This window comes from Mesoplodon bidens (genome assembly GCF_964165515.1).
Source record: "Mesoplodon bidens genome assembly, chromosome: 6".
In the NCBI taxonomy this organism is placed as follows: domain Eukaryota; kingdom Metazoa; phylum Chordata; class Mammalia; order Artiodactyla; family Ziphiidae; genus Mesoplodon; species Mesoplodon bidens.
In genome coordinates, this window is record NC_138162.1 from 36,391,478 (window position 1) to 36,398,571 (window position 7,094).

The 7,094-nt window shown below is 42.0% G+C and overlaps 1 pseudogene across 1 annotated transcript; it reads left to right on the forward strand.

Annotated features, from left to right (window-relative positions):
• Positions 1 to 889: 889 nt before the first annotated feature.
• On the forward strand, positions 890 to 1,484 carry LOC308619268 (tricarboxylate transport protein, mitochondrial-like; annotated as a pseudogene). The gene has a single exon. The product of its transcript is annotated as a tricarboxylate transport protein, mitochondrial-like (transcript).
• Positions 1,485 to 7,094: the final 5,610 nt, after the last annotated feature.

Genomic DNA, 7,094 nt, shown 5'->3' on the forward strand with positions numbered 1-7,094 from the left:
AGAGCACAGGGAACTATATTCAATATCCTGCAAAAAACAAAATGGAAATAAATACGAAAAAGAATATATATATATATATATATATATATATATATATCTGAATCACTTTCCTGTACAGCAGAAATTAACACAACATTGTAAATCAACTATACTTCAATAAAATAAAAAAAAAATTTTAATATTTTTTTACTAAGGTATTTTATTTTTCTTACACAAATATTAAACTTTTTTAGTCACTGAATTATCAATGGCTGCAAGAATCTCCACAATATTTTTATATTTGGGGCACCTAAATGCCTAATCATAAATATGTTTTTAAAAGTTCACTCCGGGGGCTTCCCTGGTGGCGCGGTGGTTGGGAGTCCGCCTGCCGATGCAGGGGACGCGTTCGTGCCCCGGTCCGGGAGGATCCCACATGCCGCGGAGCGGCTGGGCCCGTGAGTCATGGCCGCTGAGCCTGTGCTCGGCAGCGGGAAGGGCCACAGCGGTGAGAGCCCCGCGTACCGCAAAAAAAAAAAAAAAAAAAAAAAAAAGTTCACTCCGGAGGGGCTTGACCTGCGTGTCACCCCTCTGTGCCTCGCCAGGAAAACGGAGGTGGAGCGTGGGGACCGGCTAGGCCTCCCAGCGGCTCAGACGCAGCAAAGTCCGCGGCGGCGAGGCGGCGGGATTCTCAAGAGCGGGTTTCTGGTCCCCACAGGCGCCCTAGCGGCCGGATCGCAGTTTGCATCACCTTCCCCACCGGGTACACGGCTACGCGCGTTCGCACAGCCGGGTCCCTGGGCACTGGGACTGAGTATGGCAGGAGGTCCGCCGTCCAGGTGCCCCGGGCTGCACCGAGGCCTCCTCCCCGCTCTACGGCTCCAGCCCCAAAGCAGCCATCACGTCCAGGATGGTCGCACTCCTCAGCACCCACGCACGGGATGCCCAGGGACCGCTGGACAGCACGTGGGCTGCTGTGTGGCCTGGGCGCCCGCGAGGCCGAGGCCGTGGTGGTCGTGCGCCCAGGGAGACCATCCAGGTGAAGTTCATACACGACCAGATCTCCCCTAAACCCACAGTACAGAGGATTCCTCCACGGGGTCAGGGAGATTGTTCGGGAACAAGGGCTGAAGAGGACTTACCAGGGCCGCCAGCCGGCAGATCCCAGCGGGCCGTCCACTTCTTCGTCAGAAGCTCCCTGCACAACTGGTACCCAGGGCCCAACTCCAGCGAGCCCGGGAAACCGCTGATCACGGGGTTTTCAAGCTATCGCGAGCGCAGCCAGCGTCTTCGGGAACACGCCTCTGGGCTAGGTCAAGACCGGATGCAGGGCCGGGAGGCAGAGCAACGCCGGACAAGTGGACGGCTGTTCGCAGGTCCTGAGGGATGAGGAGCTCAAAGCATTCTACAGTGGCATCGTCCCCCTACGGGGCCGGGCCTGCCTGGACGTGGCTCTCGTGTTCATCATCTACGATGAGGTAGTGAAGCTGCTCAACAAAGGGTAGAAGACGGACTGAGCCCTGAGGGCCTGGGCGGGAAGACTAAGGATCTATAAAAATAGTGATAGGGGCTTCCCTGGTGGCGCAGTGGTTGAGAGTCCGCCTGCCAATGTAGGGGACGCGGGTTCGTGCCCCGGTCTAAGAAGATCCCACATGCCGCGGAGCGGCTGGGCCCGCGAGCCATGACCGCTGAGCCTGCGCGTCTGGAGTCTGTGCTCCGCAACGGGAGAAGCCACAGCAGTGAGAGGCCCACGTACCACAAAAAAAAAATAGTGATAGCTGAAATTGAATTATAGGTTGTTGGCTGGTCTTAGCTATTCTCTATTATTATTAGTCTTGGATAATTGAGCTTTGGCTAATGGAGGAACAGGAGTAGCTGCCAGAATGGGGAACTTCTTGGTGCAATGTATTTAAGGAAATCTCTGTCCAGTCATTAGCTGACCATTCAGCTAACTGAGTAGAGACTTCATTGGTCAGGTCCAATAAATAATTGAGACTTTACAGAATTAGTTCAGAAAGTCACTAAAAATAGAACACACCAAGAGCAACAAACTCTGGAATGGGAACGGAATCTGATTTCCAGATTTGCCACACAATATTATTTTTAATGTCCAGTTTTCAACAACATAATATGACATATGCAAAGAAACAGGAAAGTATAGCCCATATTTAGTAATGATAGAAAAGTCAACCCATCAAGAAGACACAATTATAAATATATATATAGGGACTTCCCTGTTGGCAGTGGTTAAGAATCCACCTGCCAATGCAGGGGACACAGGTTCGAGTCCTGGTCCGGGAAGATCCCACTTGCTGCGGAGCAACTAAGCCCGTGCGCCACAACTACTGAGCCTGCGCTCTAGAGCCCACGAGCCCACATCAACATGGATCTTGCAAGCATACTGTGGAGGGAAGGAAGCCAAACATACCACAATGCATAATCTGATGGCGTAAAATCAGCAGGTAATGTTCTGTGTGTACTCGAGAAAAATGTGTATGTATATTTGTATATTTTGTTGGGACGGTGTTCTATAGATGGTGTGAAATCTGGTTGGTTTATAGTGTTGTGCCAGCCTCCTATATCCTTGTTGGTATGCAATTGAGTTTTTTTTTTTAACCAATTATTGAGAGTTCAGTATTAAAGTCTTTAACTATTACTGTTGAATTGTCTAGCTCTCCCTCTAATTCTGTCAGTTTCTGTTTGAGTGTTTTGGGGCTCTTCTTTTCAGGTGCATATATATTTAGGCTTTTAAATTTTTTTATTTTATTATTATTTTTTAATTTACTTACTTATTTGTTTTTGGCTGCATTGGGCCTTCGTTGCTGTGTGCAGGCTTTCTCTACTTGCGGCCTCTAGTTGCAGCGAGCGGGGGCTGCTCTTCGTTGCAGTGCACAGGCTCTAGGTGCACGGGCTTCAGTAGTTGTGGCATGCGGGCTCGGTAGCTGTGGCTCACGGGCTCTAAAGCACAGGCTCAGTAGTTGTGGTGCACGGGCTTAGTTGCTCCACAGCATGTGGGATCTTCCCAGACCAGGGCTCAAACCTGTGTCCCCTGCATTGGCAGGTGGATTCTTAACCACTGCACCACCAGGGAAGCCCACCTTTAGTAGATTTTAAGTGATTTCCCAACATGGTATGAAAATTTACTATCAGAAGTATCAGTTTCCTCTTGCTACATAACAAAGTAACCAAAACTTATTGCCGTAAAACAATAGCCATTTTCTCATATCCCATGGAGTCTGGGTCAGGAATTCAGACTATTTAAGGGTAATATTTGTGAGAGACTGTGTAGTGCGAACTTGGTAAGGATTTTGGATTTGAGACTTTTTTTCCTTTAGGCAGGAGTTTATTCAAGCTGCGGTCAGAACTGGTGAGCTGATCTCAGACTAAAAAGCCTCGGTAAAACCAATTAAAAGATAGGATACATTCTGTGAGTAAATATTCTTTAGGGATTCAAAGAGAAAGTTATTTTGTCAAGAAATTTAAAGTGTAATATTGGGAGCTACATATAAAAATGAACACCTAAAAGCACTCAGATTGTATACATTTCATGACGGAATTATGTGAGCACAAATGTACAGAGGGTCCGTGGAGGCTTCTCCCCAGATGACTCAAAAAAGATTCCAAGCACACACTGGAATTGTTGGTGAACAAGGAGGTCTCAAGAAGCCTTATTTTCTAAACACAGAACTTCTAGATTAGCACACTCTTGCATCTGAAAGTTGTTTTGATTGACAAAAGTCAGGCAGAAGCATAAACTTACAAGTTGTTAAGACCAGGCAGTAATAACATCATAAATGGTTTTTATGCCAGATTAGGTAGGTTAAATTTAATTTTGTGGACAATGGAGAGCTGTTTTAAATAAGTGAGAGCCATAATTTGTTTTATGGCCATAATCAAGGTATAGAATATTACCAACAACTAAGAAGTTCTCTTGTGCCCATTTGCAGTCAGTCTCCCCTGACCTCATGCCTGAAACTACTGATCTGATTTCTGTCACTATAGTTTTCCTTTTCTAGAATTTCCTATAAATAGAATTATATAATATACAGCCTTGTCACTTAGCAAAATGTTTTATATTTGTATTGGTCATTTCTTTTCATTACTGAGTAGTATTCCACTGTATAAATCTGTCACAATGGTTTATTCACTAGTTGATAGACATTTGGATTGTTTTCAATTCTGAGCTATTATGAATAATTCTGCTCTTCACTTACAAGTTTTTGTGCAAACATAGGTTTTTATTTTATTACTCCTGGGTAAATACTCTGGAGTAAAATTTCTGGGTCATAATGCAAGTATATGCATAACTTCATATGATATACCAAACTGTTTCTTAAAGATGCTGTACCAGGGGGCTTCCCTGGTGGCACAGTGGTTAAGAATCCGCCTGTCAATGCAGGGGACACAGGTTTGAGCCCTGGTCCAGGAAGATCCCACATGCCGCGGAGCAACTAAGCCCATGCACCACAACTACTGAGCCTGCGCTCCACAGCCCACAAGCCACAACTGCTGAGCCTGCATGCCACAACCACTGAAGCCCACACGCCTAGAGCCCGTGCTCTGCAACAGGGGAGGCCACCGCAGTGAGAAGCCCATACACTGCAATGAAGAGTAGCCCCCACTCGCCTCAACTAGAGAAAGCCCACACGCAGCAACGAGGACCCACTGCAGCCAAAAATAAATAAAATAAATAAATTTATCTTTTTAAAAAGATGCTCTACCGTTTTGAAACTGCATTAGTAATATATGACAATTCTGTTACTCTGTATCTGTGCTGATGCTTGGTATTGTAGCTCTTGATTTTAGCCATTTCGGTGGGTATCTGGTGGTATCCTGTGCTTCATTTTGTTAGGGAACACAATTTATTAACATATTTTAACAAATAGTGTGTATGGAAAAATAATCAATACATGTTTCGTTATCTATAACTTACAAATACTCTAAAATGCCTGAACCAGTTAGAATGGATTGTCTTTTTTAAAAAACAACTTTACTAAGATATAATTCATATACCATACAATTGCCCCCATTTAAAGTGTACAATTCAATGATTTTTTTTTAGTGTATTCACAGAGTCATGCAAATATCAGCACAATCAATCCTAGAGCATTTCACCATCTATTTAAAAAAATTCAACACTGAGAAAGGAGAACCCTGTGCACTGTTGGTGGGAATATAAACTGGTACAGTCACTAGGGAAAACAGTATGAAGTTTCCTCAAGAAATTAAAAATAGAACTACCATATGATCCAGCAATCCCTCTCCTGGGAACATATCCAAAGAAAACTAAATGACTATCTCAAAGAGATAGATGTACTCCCATGTTCATTGCAACATTATTTACAATAGCCAAGATATGGAAGCAACCTAAGTCCCCATCAACAGATGGATAAAGAAGTTGTGATAGGTATATATACATATATATGTGTGTGTATATGTATATATATACATATATATACACACACATATACATATAAATACAATGGAATATTACTCAATCTTACAAAATAATGAAATCTTGCCATCTGCAACACCATGGATGGACCTTGAGGGCATGATGCTAAGTGAAATAATTCAGACAGAAAAAGACAAACACTGTATGATTTCACTTACATGTGGAATTTAAAAAACAAAGCAACTGAACAAACAGAGCAAAAACAGAGTCATAGATATAGAGAACAAAGAGGTGGTTACCAGAGGGGAGGTGAGTTGGGCGCATGAGAGAAACAGGTAAGGGAGATTAAAAGGTACAGACTTCCAGCTACAAAATAAATGAGTCATGGGCATAAAATGTACAGTGTGGGGAATAAGTCGATAATAATATAACATCTTTGTACAGTGACAGATAGTAACTAGACTTACCCTGGTGATCATTTTGTAATGTACAGAAATACCAAGTCATTATGCCGTGCACCAGGAAGTAACATAGTGTTGTAGGTCAATTTTACTTCAAAGACAAACTCACAGAAAAAGAGATTAGATATGTAGTTACCAGAGATGGGGGCTGGGAGGTAGGAAAATTGAATGAAGGTACAAATTGACAGTTATGAGTTAAATAAGTACTAGGAATATAAAGTACAACATATAAATATAATTAACACTGCTGTACATTATATATGAAAATTATTAAGTGGGGTGTTAAAATCCCCTGCCATTATTGTGTTACTCTTGATTTCTCCCTTTATATCTATTAAGATTTACTTTATTTAGGTGTTCCTATGTTAGGTGTTTTAGGTGTATGTTATGTATTAGGTGTTCCTTTATGTATTGAGGTGCTCCTATGTTGGGTGCATATATATTTACAATTGTTGTATCTCCTCTTGGATTGATCCCTTGATCCTTATGTAATGTCCTTTGTTTCTTGTCACAGTCTTTGTTTTAAAGTCAGTTTTTCTGATGTAACTATTGCTACTCCAGTTTTCTTTTCGTTTCCACATGCATGGAATACCTCTTTCCATTCTCTCATTTTCAATGTGTGCATCTTTATATCTGGCGTCTCTTGTAGGCAACATATATATGGGTCTTGTTTTTGTACCCACTCAGCCACTCTGTGTCTTCCAATTGGAGCATTTAGTGCATTTAAAGTAATTATTGATGGGTATGTACTTTTGACATTTTGTTGTTTGGGGGTTGTCTTTGTAGCTTTCTTGTTCCTTTCTTTTTCTTTTGCTCTCTTCCCTTGTGATTTGATGACTATCTTTTAGTATTATGCCTGGATTTCTTTCTCTTTTCTGTGTATCTATTACAGATTTTTGGTTTGTGGTTATTATGAGGTTTATATATAGCAATCTGTATATATATATGTGATTAAGTTGCAGATCCCTTAAGTTTGAATGCATTTTAACATGCTTGCATTTTTACCCCCTCCACGTTTACTTTTTTTTTTAACATCTTTATTGGAGTATAATTGCTTTACAATGGTGTGTTAGATTCTGCTTTATAATAAAGATGCTACGAGAAAACTACTAGAGCTAATCACGTTTACTATTTTTGACATCGTATTTTACACTGTTTTGTTTTGTGTATCCCTCAACTTATTGTGGATATAGATGATTTTACGGTTTTTATCTTTTAATGCTCATACTAGCTCTATATGTGGTTGATTTACTATCTTC